Raw genomic sequence first — 20,050 nt, 5'->3', positions numbered from 1 at the left:
CATCTGTCCCTCCGTCTCTCTCCTCGGAGACCCTTTTGGCTAGTTCAGTGTTGGGGGATGCATGTGGGTGATAGGGCACGGAGGTAAATGGAGGAAGTGTTCCTATGGCAAAGACAGCGCTTCAGAGAACAGCTGGTGCCTCTCTTCCAAACAAAGGGAATACTATCCATTGCTGAGTACCATCTCTGATGAATGGATAAAAGAGACAATATCTGCCAGCACATCAGGCTGGAGTACATCCCAGATCATAGTTCTATCTATGATGTGCAGTGAATACAGAGCCGGGCGTGATGGAGACAAAGCACCACAATGTTTTGTTCAACTGATCCTTTTAACTAGCACTGCAGTAAGAACATTTCCCTCACCCATTTAATTCAGCCTCTACCTGCAGTTAGATCAGCTCCAGAATGATGCCTTGAGCTAGTTTGGGACTTAATGGAACCGGCGCTGATTACAGATTCATACGTGCACAGCTCATGCCGGCATTACAATTGACAGCCGTCCTCATCAGGTCTGGAGCTGCTCTCAGACGGTCTAATCAACAAGCCGGTGTCCCCATTAGCACAGCTGAAAGAGCCAAGGTGTTTGGTGCAGATAGTTTTCAGCACAGGCGAACTTCAATGGAAGTAGTTAAGCATTTTCATATTTCTGTCAAATAGGGGAGAGTCTGCTCCAATTATCCAAATAAATGTCAAGTGATCTCATTAAGAGGCAGATAAGGTGTCTCACAATGGCCATTAGACAGACCTGATGATAATTCATTCCTGCTTTTTTTTTTTTTCTTTCCACAATACTCAAAGGAGCATACAATCAATGCACTCAATTGACCCTTAGCTAAGCTCAGCCTGTTTGGTTACTGTTGCTAACTCTCGACTAGTTTCACTGAACATCCCAGAGGAATGAAACACTGCCTGCATCCAAATATACAAACACAGTAGGCAAAAAACAATATGTGAAAAGAGTAGAAAGTTTGAATTCATTGTATTTGTGAAACGGTAGGCAGAGAGAAGTTGTGAATGGCAGTGAGTCACAAGACAAATGTAGTTCATTCATACACACATTCCTACTATGTAAAACATACTTTTTTAATGGCCATGAAATAAATACTTATTTAAAAGAAGTATATACTCAGAGAGTATGTGATTTTCACATACAGCCAGTGTGATTTTCAGTGCTCATATAGGGGTAAAGATTGACCGGATATTATTCTTAATTGAACTGAAATTAATTGTGAGATTTGCATTGCATATTTATCTGTATTTTTTCATACAAATTGTTAAATTAAAATGAAACCTGATTAAAAACTGCAGAGACTGCAAATTAGAATTGAGGCAAAAGCTAAATGTATCACAGTCAATTGAAAGGAGAAATGTAATTTGATTTCTACTGATAATGTAGTGTAAGAGGACTGATTTTTTTTTTATAGTACTTTAAACATTTCAATAAGTATTGGCAGTACATGATGTGAATCAATTCATTAAAAAATTGTTAATATGAATTCACTGTGAATCGTAAAGCATAATTTTGTTTTTGGTCCTTTGGGAAAGAGAAGTTTTTTTTTGTTTTTTTTAAAGTATTATTTTATACTATTTATTAATATTTTTTTGATTGCTTTGATTTTTATATTTTCAGTTTAATGTTGATTTTAATAATTTTGTTTTTTATTCTATTTGGATTTATTTTTATTAGTTTTAATACTTTTAGTATTAAACTTGCTTTGGCATTTCTAATTTTTTTTTCTCTAATATTTTTCGTTTTTCATCTAATGTTTATATTTTATTTCTGCATAATTTCAGTGAACAATTTTTAATAGTTTTTAGTTAACAATGACATGAAATGTGACCCTGAACCACAAAACCAGTCTTTAAGTGTCAATTTTTCGAAATTGAGATGTATACATCATATGAAAGCTGAATAAATAAGCTTTCCATTGATGTATGGTTTGTTAGGATCGGACAGTATTTGGCCCGAGATACAACTATTTGAAAATCTGGTATCTGAGGGTGCAAAAAAAATCAAAATATTGAGAAAAACGCCTTTAAAGTTGTCTAAATGAAGTTCTTAGCAATGCATATTACTAATCAAAAATGAAGTTTTGATATATTTATGGTAAGAAATTTACAAAATATCTTCATGAAACATGATCTTTACTTAATATCCTAATGATTTAAATATAAAATAAAAATGGATCATTTTGACCCATACAATGTATTTTTGGCTATTGCTACATATACCCCAGCAACTTTTTGTGGTCCAGGGTCACAAATGAGGAAAAGAGGAACAAAATATTGCTTATATCCTCACAGGGTGCCTTTTGCCACTACTATAAGTGACCCAGGCACACTATTTTACCATAATTATAGATCATTTCCATAGAATTGATTAATAAACACACAGTTCCTCCATGGACTTAGTTACGTTAGAAAGAAGCTTGTTTGAGAAAATTTCAGATGGCAACAGTTGTTAAGTCGGGGCTTAGCGAAGGCTCAGTTATCTAATGAAAACAAGGTTATATATGTTTTTCATACCTTATTTCACACATCTTAGTATAGTGTAAATTATGAGAACTGCGATGGTGAAAAATCTTTGGGAGGCACACACTTTTCACATCATTCACTGCAGCTCATGGACTGAATTCCAATAGGAGTTGAATCACTCTGTGAATTACACAGAACATCTACTGTGTTCTTCTGACAGATAAGTGGAACCATTGTAAGACATTTATATAAAGACACACTCTCTCTAAGGCAGATGCTTGATTTGTGGGATTAATTTTGTATTTCAGACTGGGGGAAAGAGGTCTCCATTGGATGACATCTCAATTTTCTCACCACAGAGAAGGTCTGTATTACCTGCAGAGAGAACTATCCGTTAACATTTTCATTCATCTCTGTGGCAGTTGGGCAGCTTGTGCATGAAAACTATGAGTATGTGACCTGGATGGAGGCTTCCATCTTTGCTCATGGGTGTTTGGCTCTAGGAACTAATTCTGGAACAAATATGTCTTCTACCTTTGTATAAAATATATATTCTAAGGTATATATATTTTATTCCTTTGTATACCTGACAATAGGCAAACATGTTTTTTTTTTCTTCAACACAGTGTAGTACTGGCATCCACTAACAAGGGCTGAGAAAGTAATGTTAACTAGCCGTTTTATGACCACCTGGTTGGCGGTTTAGTAGCCCATGGCCCACTAAACCATTAAATGGGTTGCACTGATGGTACTGCAATCATATTGATAGTGATTTGTTATTGGTACCTGCTGAGGTTATCATCACAATCCAAAAAAAAAACATCTGTTGAGAATATGATAGAAAATGTTACTTGTGGTTGAAATCCCTGGACAACACAATGGTACTTTTTTTTTATTTTTTTTTATTTTGGTCTTCATCGTTCATCAGGTTAATTAGAGGATGTCCACGCCGGTCAACCTCTGCAGACAGACGTCTAAACAAAGCAATTTATGTGAGGCTAAGTAAATAAGCGGACTCGCCTCCTATCGACGTTTTGGAGCTTAGATACCTTAGTGTGGCACAGGGGAACAGATTTAAAAGGCTTTCTGTTGATTTGGCTCACAATGCACCACTGATCTACTGCAAGAAGAGCACATGGCTGCATATGTATGTGTGGGTGCAAATCTGTTGTTTTGTCTCATACAGTACATAAGTGGTGTCCTTCAGGTCTGACCCCTGGAGCTGTGACCCCTGACATAAACTCAGCCTTATGAATCATTTAGGACCTGTTTCTGTGGTAACCATTCACCTGTGACTGAATCTACAGTAAACCTCTCCTCTACTCCTCTACTGAAGGTGCTCTAGTTCTTTTTCTCATGGAACCAGTTCAAGCCTTTGCTAATGATCTTATGATGGTAACAATAGTCATGGTTGGGTTTTTATTACTAGCTTGCCATTCAGATTTAAACTTTATGCATTTGTTTTATGATTTTAGGTACTTTTTATTATTGCATTTTTTTGAAAGATTATATAAAAACTAGAAAGAAAATATTTTGCACCAGGTTCGAGCAGGTTCTGTAACTTTTTAAAACTGTATATCTCAAAATCATATAACTGATATACACTACTGTCCAAAAGTGTTTTTTTTTGTGTTTTTTTTCAAAGAAATTAAAATATTTATATTATAATCAATTGATAAAAAGTGACAGCAAAGATTAATACAAAACAATTATATTTTAAATAAATGTTCTTCAATTTCTACATTCTGTTCTGTACGAAGTCAAAGCTTTTTGAAAAAATCTATTTGTGGCAGGCTGCCACAAATAAATTAATGTATGGGAAACACTGGTGTGTAATCACATCCATACAGTTTATGATCACAACAACAACAACCTTTGTCAGGCATCTACATTGTCATCTGAGGAGATTACAAAGATTAAACGAGTATTTTTTAAAACTGTAAAACATGAAATGTGGAGTTAAAAAAAAACAACTGTTGGAGTTATCTGCTTTTGCTAGAAAACAAACTTTTAATATGTAAAAAAAAAAAAAAATACTTTCAATGAACTTTAATTTTGTAAATTACCTGTATTTAAGTTATTATTACTTAATCAAAACAACCCAACTGCAGTTTGATTAATATTACAGAGTTATCGGTTTTTGCAAATTAACTCTTCATTTATAATGTGTATATATAAATACACACCCATCCATGTGTGTGTATATATAAAATATATTTATATATAATATAAATTATATGAATATAAATATATACATGTGAACTAATATATATAAAACTTTCACCAAAAGAGGAGCCCCTTAAATGCGTTTTTTTAGATGTTTAAGCCTTTATTTTGGGTAAGTTTCACTACTTATTGTAAAATTAAGAGATTAATGGTCAGACTTTTGCATATTATAACCTGGAACTTGGATGTGGGAAATAATTACATTAAATCCAAAAGATAGTTTTATAGCTGTATAAGATTGTGTGCTACGCTAACATATTACTTCAGTACTTTTACATCCATAATATTATAAATTGACAGTTTATTGCTGGTCTGTGGTTTTGCACTGCTGTAATTTTGAAAGATTTCATATTATTTTAAGGTGAGCTTAAAGGGTACACTACTATGAAAATCACACAGCTTCAGTGTGACATCAATAAGAAAAAGTATAATTTCATATATTTTGTTAATAATAGTTGTTCATATTAAAATATGTATGAACTTAACATATGACCTAGACTATTTATTTAGCAAAATCCTGTCATTTTAATAAATATTACATGAAATTTATTAAAAATTGTTACTGCTCCAATTAAGCTCAGTGTGCTCTCTTTAAGCTCTTCCACACTGAACGTCTGTAAATACGTCATAAACAGACTTTAAATATTAACTGATGGTTGTCACTTTCGATTTTCTTGAGGATTCTGTCGACTCAAATCTGCAGACTGGTTCTGATCTTTGGGAACTAGCATCAACTTCTCCAGACTGTAAATCTGAGGAAAATCGGGGCATTCCAGTGTATTCCAGCCTTAAGAGACTATAGATAAGTTGACATCCATTTAAAAAGAGGTTTCATAATGAGGCTAGTTTCTGTGTTCATCCCCATGAAGAAAATGTTTTATTGGTTTGTTTTATCTGATTTTTGAATGTGTTACTTAGATGAACGTGGACTAGCCTAGATGTTGCAATGTGCTTAGATGACACTTCATTGTGAATATATTATTGATCAAATCGAATGCCTTGTTGCTTGATTTTAGTGTTGTTTTTTTGTGCTTGACTTTGTACCTTCAAAATATATATATTTCTACAATTATTCTTCAAAATATATCATATTTATATCTTTTATCATATCATATATATATATATATATATATATATATATATATATATATATATATATATATATATATATATATATATATATATATATATATATATATAATTTTCCTTAAAATAAACAAGATTTTTTTTTAATAAAACATGATGTGAGCTTAATGAACGGTGTGCTTAAAGGGTACAAAAATGTACCCATTAAGCACAGCCAGACTTTTTTAATTTAATGATGTATATCTTAATTGAAATGCTTTTGTCATTTAAAATAAAATAAAATATTTTTGTGTGAGAGATTAATATTTTATTTTAACACAACTTTTTGTACTGAAACCAATATCTTGTGCACTAAAAATGTCTCAATGTAGATTTTGGTGAGCTTAATAGGTACGTTTACCCTACATAATAAATATACATACACAGATATATTATGTAAATAAAAACTTTTACTTTGGATGCGATTAATCGTTTGACCGCACTAATTAAAAGCAATTTAAAATAGTTATTTTAAATTGTAATAATATTTCAGAATATTACTGTTTTTACTGTATTTTGGGGGAAAAAATGCAGGGTAACACTTTATTTTAGGGTCTCTTAACTAGTTGCTTATTAGCGTGCATATTACTAGAATATTAGCCATTTATTAGTACAAATTAAGTGCATATTAATGCCTTATTCTACATGATCTTATTCTACATCCCTAATCCTACTCAATACCTAAATTTAACAACTACATTACTAACTATTAATAAGTATTAGGAATTTATTGAGGGAAAAGTCATGCAGCCTTGGTGAGCAATAAGAGGCTTATTTCAACAACATATTACTAACCCCAAACTTCTAAACGGTACTTTAATATTTTCCATATGTCCTAGCTTATAAATCTACTTATCAAATTGAGTAAATTAGCAAGAGACAAAATGTATTCTGTTAAATTGAATTATACCTCATCTATACGATCCATTTTACTGAAATAAATAAAGTGTATCTTGTGGAAAACACATTAAAGCAACATATACTGCGAGCATAAGCCCTTTCTCCTTAAAGAACAGATGAGGGGCACAGAACAGAAACTGCTGTACTGCTCTAATTACTGTCTCAGAGTCAGAGATGTGGAGTTCATCAGGGAAATGCAATCGCAGGCTGGAATATGTTAAAACAGAATTGGTTAAAGCAGCAGAGAGGGAGAGATAGAAGATCTCCCAACGTCCATAACACATAAAACACGAGGCGCGTTTCTCCTGTACCTAGTCTACTGCTCTCTGCCTCTTCAAAATCAGTTCTAATTGTCTGAATGCTTCTGAAATGCCACTTAATTATAAATACTCTGGTTTTGATTTAATTACGGCCAGTTACTCATCCACACATTAACTGTAAGATGGTGCAAAAAATAGATAGATGGTAATTAAGCCAAAACAGGCTGAAGACATGCTGAGTACTGGTAATTGTTTATTTATTTTTTATTCTTTCAGTTCATCTCCGAGCCTTTCTGCCCATGAAACCTGAGGGCCCTAATTAATTTTGTGATGAAGGGTAGTCAATCGTGTGGGCGTAAATTATTTAAACCCAGGAGCTTTTTAAAATAAAAAGGCATTCGGTTGACATTATAAGCATTAGCGTTAGAAAATTAATTATTTAAAAAAGAGCCAAAATCAATGCTGTAGTCAATAGACATTGGATCTGAAATCATCTAGTGAGCTGCCTATATAGACAGCATTTTAAGTCACATTCCTAACATAAACGCTGTTTAAAAAAGTACAGTAAGCAGGATTATGCCATTTTTACCTAATATTTGTGTGTGCATTTTGTGCTTGTTAGACTATCACAGAGTTGGCACCTTAAGACAATAACTTCATAGCAGCAAGACAGCTCACTCTAGGAACAGAGCCAATATCTGTAACCTCACATCAGTTAAATTCTATAGTAATGCTATAAGTTACAATGTTTCTTGATTACTGTAAAACTCATATAGTTACATAATGAACTCTATACTTGGCAGTAGAATTTTTGTTAATGAGAAATGCACAATAAGCCAGTTGAAGTTGTTTTACAGTCATTTTGCCATGTTTTGGCTTTGGATTTTGGTTTACAACCTCCAAAAAAATGATGATAAAATCACTTCATGTGTCTTATTGCTTTTTTGTGTATTATTGTTTAGTTGATTTTTCATACCTCATGATTTCACTAGCTGTAGCTGTGAATGCAGTATGGTCAGACTTAAATGATTGTGTTGAGCAGTTGAGATGTAACATGGCTCTGTCAATTTACCAAAATAGCCATCTCTGAGTTATTCAGAACGAGGTGAAAGTGCTTTCTCATATTTTCTCTAGCACTCCATTTAATTTGAGGATTTAATTTCCTTTAGACTCCATTAGACATTCCTTCAGATAAACCTTGAGTAAAACAAGGCACATTTTAAAAGCTTTTATTGGATGAAAAACATTTAGCTATTTTTTTTTTTTTAGCTATTCAAGCTTGCTAGCTGCTGAATCATTTTGCTGCAGGAGAAAAAGCCAGGTAAACAATCAGCAAATGAGAGACTGAAAGGATTATTGCATCTTCTATTCTTTCAAAGGAGAGAGCCATACATTTAGTTTCGCAAAATTGCTCACTTAAGTCTTGTGGCTCACGTTAAAATATCCTTCTCATCAGTCTTCCTATTTATATGAAAGGTTATTGACGTTAGTATTTAAGAGCTCAGTCTCTTTAATCTGTCACCTCTAGCTTGCCAGTAGCTGTTTCACAATTCATCTGAATGAATTTTCAAGAAAACAAACTTATAAGGTGCCCATATTAAAGAAGTGGACTTTGGTGGTCATCTAGAGTGTTGGAACATGTGTAGCAGGTTCAAGGTATGACAGATAATGAGCTCTCAAATTTGCTCGGTCAGCGTTGTGCTCAATAGTAAGTCACCTTACCTAACTTTTCTTAGACTGTTCGTGCTAAATAATAATTGTAAAAAGTTTTAATTAAAATTTATGTAATTTAACAAAGTTATGTGGTGTGTGCTGTGGTGGCGTGTAGTGTGTGGAATGTCAGGTTCTGGGGAAGTCAGGCTGCATGCACTCCAGATAACATGACACCTGGGTGATCACCTGGCGTGTTTCCACATTCCAGAAGTTGCCGGTGCCTTCTAGCCATACTGCTGGTGTGAACACAGACATACAAACACACACAAGAAGAATTAAAGAGATAGAAAAAAAAAATCCTTCTGTCATCATTTACTCCCCCTGATGTTGTTCCAAATTTCACCCTTATATAAGCATATGTAGGTGGTCTTTTAAAAAGTGAATATAAGGCTATATTTGAATTTAAGAATACTGCTGCATATGTTTATCTGACCTTGTACATTTTTGAAGTTTATTTTTATTGAGTCACAATGGCCAAGGCCATTAGTCTTTTGAATGTAATTTAAATACTTTTCAAGAAAATGATTTGTCATTCAATTAATGAGTTGATTCTTATCAAAATGCTGGTGAATCAGTCATGTTTTGGAGCTTAGCTTTGTAGATGTACAGTAGCAGTAAAACTAATGATAAAGACTGCATATCTGCATAGAGAACATGTACAGTACTTACACACACATTCTCTTCTCTCTCTGTTGATGATGCATTAGTCTTAGAAATTGAAGGGGGGTGGATGTGTAAATATGTATTCCATGGCAACACTTTTTTTCTGAGGTATATTGTTGTACAGCATGATGTGGTTTGACGTTATCCTTAGTGACTGATGCGCTTCATCTCTCTGCTTATTGGTTGTGTAACTGTTAACATCAGTCACTAGATATCACCATATGGTGAAGCTCTTATAAATCGCATGTAATTCCCTTAGCCCTATAATGGACGGTAAATAAGGAGCACTTGAATTTCCTGGTGGGCTGTTTGATTTCTGGGTTGTCTGTCAAAAAACTAATTTATGTACAATATAAATAAACACAGATTTAAAGATTTCACTGCCAATGAGTCTTCTAATGTCATACAGTACAGTATGATCAGTGCACCCAAAGGGTGTTTTCACATATTGTTCGTTTTAAAGGAGCCAAACCCAGTTCACTTGTGAACCAGAAAGCAAACCAGCCAAAAGTGACCTCAGCCTTTTTGGTGTTCACAATATAGTGAACTCAAAAGAGAACTCCGTTCTTTTCTTGGCCCTCTACATGACTTAAGTGATCTCAGACCCTTTCTTGTTCACACCACAACTTCATAAGAACCCAGAGTCTGACTTACAGGAAAATTTGGAGGATGAAGTGGACAGGGAAAGGGATGATGAAGAGCTGGCAATCCATGATCATGTCAGCGGTCAAGACATTCGCAGAGCTTTAACAACGCATTTCAGTCAAATTTAAAATTAAAAGGGAATATTATGTATAAAGTTTTTTTTTTTTAAACAATTTTAAAGTTCATCTTAACCTACTTTAAGTGTTATTTATTCAGTAATTTTTCACTATGTCATGTATCACTGCAATCTCTAGAAGTAATCTATAACAATTTCAACTAAAATTAATGTTTCATCATGTTTGATTTATTTTAAAAATAATTTTGTATTGTAGTGTCGGGCCTCATGCACTCATTATTTTTGAAGGGGCATGAGTGAAATGGGGGCGGGCGGGGGGGCTCTCATGCTTGACACACAGCAGCCAATACCAATGCATAACTGATATAGGCTTATGTCCCTTGTGAAAAAATAAATTAAATAAAACCGTCACAGAAAATTTTAATTGCTTCCACTACAAATACCAATACAGACATTACAAATAATCAACTTTTAACCATTAAAACCATTAAAAAATGTTTTTCTGTATTGTGTTTTGGGACATATTCCATTAGGAATTATTGGTTTTAACAAGCCACCAATAGAAGGCAACCAATTACCAGTAAAGACCAACAGGGTCCATTACAGTTTCCAGTAAAACCAATACAAGTCCCATTATAACCAGTAAAACCATTACAAATTTTGTAATGGTGTCTATTGTTTCTTTCCTAAAATATATCATGAAATATCTCGCTTCTCAAATATGTGCAAGTAAATGCATTTTGAACCTTTATAGATTATGTTGATCTATAATGGGCGATGAGCAAAGTAGCCTAGTGTAATCTATTAACTTTGCATAAAAATCCATCTTTACTTAAGTACCAGATATAGGTGTCATATTATAAAATAATACGACTGACTTTGTATTTAATGTGAATTTAATAAAAACATTGTAAGTTACTATTTAGCCTATAACACTTTCATTGTACAAAAAGAGAGCAAAGAACGTTTACATTATCAAATAACATTTTCACTTCAGTCCAGCGAGTTCAAGCACTCTCAAAAACGTCTCGGTTACGTATGTAACCCTCGTTCCCTGATGGAGGGAACGGAGACGTTATGTCATGACGACATAGGGGATTTACTTGGGAGCCCCAATCATCTCTGATTTTAAGAGAAAACGCCAATGAATATTGGCTAGTGGATTTTGCATACCTGGAGGGTGACAGCCTACGCTCCAACCTTTCTTGCAGAAAAGAAAGCACTACTCCAATCATGCATCTTCGGGGGTCTTCTCGGCGAGAAGAACACCAGTTCGCGAACAGACTTCACTTCAGTGCATAGGCTTGCCTTGTTGAAGGAGCTCTAGCCTGAGTGATGGTCTCTACCACAGTCCGTGGGAGACCGCTCAAATCTGCCGTGTCCCGTCCAGGAGCCACACGTAGAGGTTCCACAGATCTGGACACGGGTGCCATATGGTGCCAAGCCCCTGAAAAAGGAGGTCCTTCCTCAGAGGAATGCGCCAGGGAAGAGCTGTCGCAAGGAGTATGAGTTCGGGAAACCAGGTCCGGGTGGGCCAGTACGGCGCGACCAGCAGGACCTGCTCCTCGTCTTCCCTGACCTTGCACAGTGTCTGTGCAAGCAGGCTCACTGGGGGAAACGCATACTTGCGTAGAGCCCGAGGCCAGCTGTGTGCCAGTGCATCCGTGCCGAGGGGGCCCTCGGTCAGGGAGTAATACAGCTGGCAGTAGGGGGACTCGCGGGAAGCAAACAGGTCTACCTGAGCTTCCCCGAATCGACTCCAGATCAGCCGGATCGACTCAGGATGGAGTCGCCATTCTCCGGGGAACGTGAGCTGTTGTGAGAGCGCGTTGGCTGCCCGATTGAGCTCCCCCGGAATATGGACAGCACGCAGCGACTTGAGCCGCGTCTGACTCCAGAGGAGGAGATGGCGGGCGAGCTGTGACATGCGACGTGATCGTACACCTCCCAACCGGTTGATGTACGAGACAGTCGCAGTGTTGTCCGTACGGACCAACACGTGCTTGCCGAGCAGCAGTGGCCGGAACTGCCGCAGGGCCAGATGCACTGCCAACAACTCTAGGCAGTTGATGTGCCAAAGCAGTCGAGGCCCTGTCCAGGGCCCCGAGGCTGCCTGCCTGTTGCATGTAGCGTCTCAACCCGTACTGGAGGCATCCGTCGTGACAACGACATGCCGGGACACTTGTTCTAGGGGCACCCTGGCCCGTAGAAAGGCAAGGTCCGTCCAGGGGCTGAAGGAGCGGCGACACTCCTGTGTGATGTTCACATGAAGTGTACCGCGACGCCATGCCCACCTCGGGACTCGAGAGTGCAACCAGTGCTGAAGTGGTCTCATATGAAGCAATCCGAGCTGCGTGCCTGCGGCTGCGGATGCCATATGCTCCAGGAGCCTCTGAAACTGTTTCAGCGGAACCACAGTTCTGCCTCTGAAGGAACTCAGGCAGTTCAGCACTGACTCACCGAGTCTAACTCCACACCAAGAAAAGAGATTCTCTGCACAGGGGAGAGCTTGCTCTTTTCCCAGTTGACCCGAAGCCCCAACTGGCTGAGTATCTTCACCCGGGAGCCGGACGGGACATTCGCTGCGTGAGGAGTAAGAGGTCCGTGGGGACGTACCCGGTGGAGAAGCTCTTACTGTGACCCTCAGATCTCCCAGAGCGCCAGCCGGCGATCCTCTGCTCGAGCTAGAGAGATCGGGACGGGTGGCGGCAGAGGGTGCCAATCTTTTCAGAAAAGAAAGGCGAGATTGCAGCGACGTCATGCTCAACAGGCGCATGATTCATCCACGAACGCATCTTCAGCATGCTGGAGGCCCAGACACTGAAGAATTTCTTCAAGAATTTGAAGAATCTTTTAGAATTTGCTCTTTTAGAATTTGCTCTTTCAGTTGAAGTGCCCAGGGGAATCGCTGCTGAGAGGGACTGCTGAGAGGGAACAAATAAAAGATGAAAGGCTTTTGTGTAGATCAGCACTCTTCTCATCCACTCGGCTCCGAAGCAAAAAGCTAATGAGTGGATGCACCTTCCGCCTATTTATACCCATGTGCACGGGGAGCGGCGCAGGTATGCAAAATCCACTAGCCAATATTCATTGGCATTTCTCTTAAAATCAGAGATGATTGGGGCTCCCAAGTAAATCCCCTATGTCGTCACGACATAACTCGTAGTGACCGACAGATAGGGAACTCCCATAATAATCTCTAAAGATTTACATTTACATTTATGCATTTAGCAGACGCTTTTATCCAAAGCGACTAACATTGCATTCAAGTTACACTTTTTACATTTGATCAGCTCTTGCTTTCCCTGGGAATCGAACCCACGATCTTGGCGTTGCTAGCGCCATGCTCTACTATTTGAGCTACAGGAAAGCCTAAAGCTGTTTACTCTGTGAAATTAATATCTTACTTACATTCATACATCTTCACTTTGTTGTTTCTGATGAGAGAATTCAGTCAGCCAGCGCATATATTTTTATACTTACCAATAAGCTGGTGTGTGGTGGGCGTACGGGCACACTATGGCTGCCGTCGCATCATCCAGGTGGATGCTACATTTACATTTACATTTAGTCATTTTGCAGACGCTTTTATCCAAAGCAACTTACAATTTGGGGAATACATAAAGCGATTCATCTTGAAGAGGCAATCCGACAAACGAAGTGCTTGTAACACCAAGTCTCAGGCATTGTTTAAATAAGTACAAGCTAGCAAGGGAAGGAATAAATAAGGAGAAAGACTTTTTTTTTTTTTATGTGTAGGGTGAAGTCAAGTAGTGTCGAAAGAGATGAGTTTCCAGCTGTTGCTTGAAGATTGACAGGGATCCAGCACTCCGAATATGGGTGGGAAGATCATTCCACCAGCCAGGAATGGTGACCGAGAATGTTCTGGAGAGTGATTTTGAGCCTCTTTGTGATGGTACCATGAGGCGTCGCTCACTAGCAGATCTCAGACTTCTGGAGGGGATGTAGATTCTTAATAGTGAGTGCATGTAGGCGGGTGCTGAGCCTGTGGTTGTTCTATAAGCAAGCATCAGTGTCTTGAACTTGATGCGAGCTGCGATTGGTAGCCAATGCAATGAGATAAAGAGAGGTGTAACATGGGCTCTTTTGGGTTCCTTGAAGACCAGTCGTGCCGCCGCATTCTGGATCATTTGTAGAGGTTTGACTGTGTTTGATGGAAGACCAAATTGCTACACACTGGTGGTGGATGAAGAGATACCCCCTCACAATGTAAAGCGCTTTGAGTGCCTAGAAAAGAGCTGTATAAATGTAATGAATAAATTAATTAACTTAAATTTTAGACACAATATTACCACTTACTTTTGCTCCACCCACAAAAACAGTCACAGCAGGACGGTTGCAACACACATTAGGGATGTTTTGTTGCCAAATGAATCAGTGTTTTTGGAATGAATCGGTTGAGTGATTCAATGACTTAATTCATAAAGACAGTCACTTGTTTATCTCTTGAATGAATCAGTGTTTTTAAACAAATAATTTGAATGTATAATTCATAACTCACTCACAAAGACAGTCAGTTGATCAGCCTAATGTTAAACCTGCAAAAGGAGTCAGAAAGTAACAAATTAATTCTGTCTAGGTTTGGTCAAATATCTGTTGTCATATCTATTGTTTAATTGATAGGATAAATAATGGAAACACCATATGCACAATGATTTGAACAGGAAATCAGCTGAATCGCAGTTAGCAGCAAGAGCATATAATGTGGTGGCGAGGTTGTGTGTGCTGTAGTTACACAATTATGCATTGTGTCAATGGGAACAGCCTCAGAAATGATGATTATTACATAACAAGCTCAAACAAACTGGTAAAGATGAACAGCATTCATGACATGAGATACAAACAGCTGAGAAATAACACTAAAAATATGGCTTCTAAAATAATCTCAGGGCCAACAAAAACATTGTGAGCTTCACAAAGCTAGAAACTGCTCGCATTAGACCAGATGCATGACCTGGTGTGAGAAGAACAAACCCTGGACCCCTGGGCAATGGAAAAATGTAATATGGTCTGATGAGTCATCTATCACACATCATTTTCTACATCCAGACCGGTTTATGTTAGCAGAAAGATAAAGGATAGCTTCAACACACAATGTCAGCAGCTGTTAAACATGGTGGAGGACCGGCAGCCATTTCATGGGCTAAATATGTTTGAAAATTATGTGCAGAGGGGTTAAATTGAGGGGATAAAGGTCTGTGCCAGGTGTTGGAATATTCATAGACAACATGGTTGTTGTTGTTCCCCTCCCCACCCCACACAAATATCAAGACTGGCATGACAGCATATGGATGCACAAGCATTTTTCTGTATCTGAAGACATACAGTAGTTGGATATGTTTGGTTATGTACTGTAGCGTATAGAGTCTTAATGCTAGTGCAGATGGACCAATTTATGGCATTTTAGATTCTTTATGAAATTCTAAGGTCTGATGAATAAACAATACAAGTTGATAGGTTTTGAATGAAAATGTTTTCTATGAATTCTATTCATTTTATAGCATTAACAGTTTTATTCATTTATTTTATTTTTAATTTCATATAAAAGTCCATAATGCAATGTGACAAGTGGGGAAAAAATCCAAGATGGCAAACAAGAAAAATGTGATATATTTTAGAAAATAATGAAAAGTGTTAAATAGAATGTTTAGTCTAAAAAATAATTTTATATGATATTGTTGTAAGCTGCTTACATCAAACTCAGTTACACTCGAATATAACACCATTTGCTTTATAAATATTACACTCTCACACACACACACACACACACATACACACACACATATATATATATATATATATCTAGAATCAAGACAAAAAGATACATAAAAACATCAAAGGACAATACAATAAAATAATATTTTGACAGAGAAACAAAGTTTCAGGCTTTCAATTATTATTTTTAAAATAATAATACCTCTCGTCTCGTCATCTCTGTAACAGAAAACTCAGCCAACAAAGGATCCAGCAGCTTTTCAAATGGACTCTGGCCAGGTACGGACACAGCAAAACTGCTGTTAGCTCTCAAGCAGGACACTCGATCACTCGAGAGCTATATTCAAGAGTATTTAGAAATCGCTAATTATTCTGATTTGCCTGACTGTGTGCTCATAGATTTTTTTTTTTTTTTGTGAGGGCATTAACCAGCCACTCAAATCACAATTTAACCCTTGAAGGTCCCCGTTCATCTCTAAGTGATTTTATGGACTAAGCTTCATTGACTGTTGGTTCAGTGTTCACTGTGGGTCTTGCGGAGGAATGCGACACCGCACTCACTCATGTAATGGCAGCCACACTAGAGCACGAGCACAAAATGGTGGCAACAGCAGAGCCCGATCACAAAATGGCCGTAACAGTTGATCGTCATGATTTAAGTCAAGTCACAGTTAATCTTCATGAGTCAAGTCAAGCTACAGTTGATCTTCATGAGTCAAATCAAGCTGCAGTTGATCTTCATGAGCCTAGTCAAGTCACAGTTGATCTTCATGAGCTAAGTCAAGTCACAGTTGATCGTCATGAATCAAGTCAAGTCACAGTTGGTCGTCATGAATCAAGTCACATCACAGCTGTTCGTCCAGAGTCTCATCACATCTCAGCTGATCTCCCAGAGTCTCGTCACGTCCTGTCTGTCACACCCAGATATTCAAGGTCAGTCCCTCGGTATCCTAGTCTGGTATCCAGTGTGAGGGATGCACCACAGCACGTGCAGCTGGCATCCCCAAACCCACTCACTCTAACCTTCCTGCTCCTGAACTAATTCCCTTGTCTGAAGCGCTTTCTATGATGGGGATCACTTTATGTTGTGTTTGGGCTACGTACACCACCACAGAACTGCTCAAAAGGGTGGTGGCCACTGTGATGTCTCCAGAGGTGGCAGCTGTCGCTGCAGAACCTCCTGGGGTAGTGGCGTTCGCTGCTGTGTTCCCTGAGGCGATGGCACCCACTGCAGCTCCTCCGGAGGTGGCAGCAGATGTTGCAGAACCTTCCGAAGCGGCGGTGCTCGCTTCAGCTCCTTGTATGGTGGTGGCGTCCAGCAATGTACTCTCAGCCTGTCGTGTCGCGGTTGTAGAGACTGTCACTGAACTCTCCCTGTTTTCTAATGAGATTGCTGTAGAACCTCCAGAGGTGGTGGCATCTGCTGCAGAACCTCCAGAGGTGTCAGTGGTACTCAATTATGAACTCTCGTCCTGTCCTGTCACATCTATGGAGGCCGTCTGTGAACTCCTGCCTTGCTCTGAACCGGCCATGGAGGCCAGTTATGAACTATTGTCCTTCCCCGACCCTCTCAGCTTTGTCTGTCACACCCAAGGATGCGGGCTGTGAAATTCCAGTCTGTTTTGCTGCGCCTATAGGGGCCGTTCGCGAATCCTCGTCCTGTCCTGTCGCAGCCAGTAGGGCTGTCCCTGAACACTCGTCCTGTCCTGTCACGGCTATGGAGGTCATCTGTGAATCCTCATCCATTCACCACAAGAGGTCGCTCTTCCATCATATTGAATCTTGCACTACACTAACTGTTGCACTTCACCCCGTACTGCAGTTCCCATCATCCATTGCACTGATGACACACACACAGCATAATGCACTGATTACACAGCTGATTCCCATCAGACATGCTACATAAACCATGGACTTCCTCTTCCTCACTGCCGAGTATTGTATAGCGTATATCACTCTCCTAGCAATAGCTACTCTACGGAGCCCACTTCGTTGTCATAGTCTTACCTTGTCTTGCCTGTTTTCTCATGTTTTGATTCTTGCCCGTGTTTCCTGGATTAACCCTTTGCCTTGCTGTTCGGACTCTGTTTGCACCTTGCTTGGACTATTGCTCGTGTACCTGGATTATCTCTCTGCCTTGCCCTGTTGGATATTGTTCACCGATCGAAGACCCACGCTTGCCCTAGGATTACTCTTTGTCTTACCTGTGTTGTACCTGTTTGCCATTGCATGAACCTTGCCTGTTTTGTGACCATGTCCCTGAATAAAAGCCTTGCGAATGGATCCGCACGCCTCTCGTCTCGTCGTCTCCGTAACATTTACCCAGCAGTACAACCAAGTTAACAACACCCTGAAATGGGAATTTAAATCACACTTAGTGTCTTTGCACTGATACATTTCCTCAAAACTATTTTCTGCATTTGTGACAGCAAACCACATAAAATAACGCAAGTTGCAAAGGTTAATTGATGATAGTAAAATCCGATTTTTGTCTTAAACACAGTGAAGTAAATAATAGTTGTGTACATTTGTAATTAAAAATAGGCTGCTATTAAAGGAGGAGGCTGTTGGACTAATAAGTCTTATTTCACATGTCAAGAGCAAGGTTTCCAATAGCTGGAGAAAGCTGTTTCTTAGCATTCATATCCAGGGATGGGCAGCATTTCTGATAAATGTATTTAAAATACATATTTGAAATACAAAATACTATTTTGTATTTAAATACCTTTGGAAAAAATCTAATGTATTTTGTATTTAAATACATTTAAGCTTAGTATTTTTGTATTTTCAAAATAAATAAAAAACTTTTTTGCCAGTCAACCTCTTTATTATGCAGTTGATTTCCTGTGTCATCTAGTTCAGACATGCCACTTTCATGTGAGCTGCAGCTGTACAAGTCCATCTAGATTTGGGTGAGTGAATTTTCATGATTCCTGTAAGGAAATAAGGAATAATGCTGCCGTCATGTGTGGAAATTTCCTACTTCCCACTTCTCAAGTTGTGATTACGAGCTTGTCACATTCAAGTGCTTTGCTGTCGGAAAGAATCATGGAAATTTTATTAAAGCCAAAATCTTTTGAAGATATTTAATTTTGAGTAAAATATCCCATTCATTGACAACCATTTAAATATTCACAGCACTATTTACTTTATCAGCTTGACAATTCTGGATTTTCTGTCAAATACATGCTAAAATTGTATATTTTGTAAAATATACAAAATGCTTGAAATAGTTATTGCAGTTCTATGCATTATATCAAAATGAGGTGATAAAGCATGCTTGTCGCAGCAGCAACAACTGTTTTCCCCATGTTTAAAGTTTATTAACTGGTTCTGCACAACAAAAATGTTGGGTATCAAAATTATCTATTTCCTAGCAAGGGGAAAATAATGGTTTTAATAATTATCACTAGTACTGGATATTAGAGCTAGCCAGTCAGGCTTGATAATTTTTTAGTTTTATTTTGGTCAAATTTTGGTTTTATCAACTACCTAGACAGTTATATTTATTAAACTTTAAGCATTACTGCTTGCTATGGCTGGGTGATATGACAATATAGCTATATGTTGGTGAATATATAAAGTGTGAATGACTGAACATTTTCTATATCGTTTATATATAGTTGTATGCAAATATATCAGTGCAGGTTTTAGTGGGCAGGACTTATTGACCTGTTAGGGAGATTAAAAACATGAGTAATATAGTGAGAGATGAGTTAATAAAAGTGCAATATGCTGTGAAAAAGAACTCATGAATTCAGTATTCTGAAAGGCAGCTTATTGTGTGCGCACCTCGAGATAAACTATATATAACGGTAATGATAAAGATATAGGGTCCCACTTTACATTAAGTGGCCTTAACTACTATTTAAATGAATCATTTGATACAATGAACTTGTACATACCTGCATGTAATAACATCTGTAATTCATTTCTGTAATTACATTTATTATTACATTGTTGACCCATCCCTTAGACTGATGATACACGGGGCAACTTTTTAACAATGTTGCCGGGCAACTTTGGGCAGTGTTGCCATCAACAGGCAACCAGGTGAGACACAGGGCCCACGACCGATCTAAAGTTATCCAGATTGAAATTTGTTACCAATTCTAAATTGCCCCATTTATCATCAGCTTTACACCTTAATCCACCCTTAAACCTACTCATACCACCAAACCTGTCCCTAACCTTACCCGTATCCCACCTCAATAGCAGCAGAAGTGTTT

At 38.0% G+C, this 20,050-nt stretch overlaps 1 protein-coding gene across 5 annotated transcripts in view; it reads left to right on the top strand.

Annotated features, from left to right (window-relative positions):
* Positions 1–20,050, top strand: part of tub (TUB bipartite transcription factor) — a 108,003-nt gene that overhangs the window by 3,825 nt on the left and 84,128 nt on the right. The window contains exon 2 of one of the 5 annotated variants that reach the window (XM_058780410.1): positions 2,786–2,841. The exons of the other annotated variants lie outside the window; for them this stretch is intronic. The gene's annotated coding sequence lies outside the window, so the exon portion shown is untranslated. The remainder of the gene's footprint in view (positions 1–2,785; positions 2,842–20,050) is intronic. 5 annotated transcript variants of the gene reach the window in all.

The sequence above is a fragment of the Onychostoma macrolepis genome, chromosome 07, assembly GCF_012432095.1.
Source record: "Onychostoma macrolepis isolate SWU-2019 chromosome 07, ASM1243209v1, whole genome shotgun sequence".
NCBI classification, from domain to species: domain Eukaryota; kingdom Metazoa; phylum Chordata; class Actinopteri; order Cypriniformes; family Cyprinidae; genus Onychostoma; species Onychostoma macrolepis.
This window is presented reverse-complemented; position numbering and strand designations above follow the sequence as displayed.